The sequence below is a fragment of the Oncorhynchus nerka genome, linkage group LG10, assembly GCF_034236695.1.
Source record: "Oncorhynchus nerka isolate Pitt River linkage group LG10, Oner_Uvic_2.0, whole genome shotgun sequence".
NCBI lineage: Eukaryota > Metazoa > Chordata > Actinopteri > Salmoniformes > Salmonidae > Oncorhynchus > Oncorhynchus nerka.
In genome coordinates, this window is record NC_088405.1 from 98,754,102 (window position 1) to 98,755,240 (window position 1,139).

Below are 1,139 nucleotides of genomic sequence, written 5' to 3' on the forward strand. Positions count from 1 at the left end.
TTCCTAGTCCCCTCGTTCAGGGAGAAAAGGGAAGATGGAGGAGGGATATTATGTCTTGTCTTTCCCCTAGTTCCTAGTCCCCTCGTTCAGGGAGAAAAGGGAAGATGGAGGAGGGATATTCTGTCTTGTCTTTCCCCTAGTTCCTAGTCCCCTCGTTCAGGGAGAAAAGGGAAGATGGAGGAGGGATATTCTGTCTGTCTTTCCCCTAGTTCCTAGTCCCCTCGTTCAGGGAGAAAAGGGATGATGGAGGAGGGATATTATGTCTTGTCTTTCCCCTAGTTCCTAGTCCCCTCGTTCAGGGAGAAAAGGGAAGATGGAGGAGGGATATTATGTCTTGTCTTTCCCCTAGTTCCTAGTCCCCTCGTTCAGGGAGAAAAGGGAAGATGGAGGAGGGATATTCTGTCTTGTCTTTCCCTAGTTCCTAGTCCCCTCGTTCAGGGAGAAAAGGGAAGATGGAGGAGGGATATTCTGTCTGTCTTTCCCCTAGTTCCTAGTCCCCTCGTTCAGGGAGAAAAGGGAAGATGGAGGAGGGATATTATGTCTCTCTTTCCCCTAGTTCTTAGTCCCCTCGTTCAGGGAGAAAAGGGAAGATGGAGGAGGGATATTCTGTCTGTCTTTCCCCTAGTTCCTAGTCCCCTCGTTCAGGGAGAAAAGGGAAGATGGAGGAGGGATATTCTGTCTTGTCTTTCCCCTAGTTCCTAGTCCCCTCGTTCAGGGAGAAAAGGGAAGATGGAGGAGGGATATTCTGTCTGTCTTTCCGCTAGTTCCTAGTCCCCTCGTTCAGGGAGAAAAGGGAAGATGGAGGAGGGATATTCTGTCTGTCTTTCCCCTAGTTCCTAGTCCCCTCGTTCAGGGAGAAAAGGGAAGATGGAGGAGGGATATTATGTCTCTCTTTCCCCTAGTTCCTAGTCCCCTCGTTCAGGGAGAAAAGGGAAGATGGAGGAGGGATATTCTGTCTTGTCTTTCCCCTAGTTCCTAGTCCCCTCTTTCAGGGAGAAAAGGGAAGATGGAGGAGGGATATTCTGTCTTGTCTTTCCCCTAGTTCCTAGTCCCCTCGTTCAGGGAGAAAAGGGAAGATGGAGGAGGGATATTCTGTCTTGTCTTTCCCCTGGTTCCTAGTCCCCTCGTTCAGGGAGAAA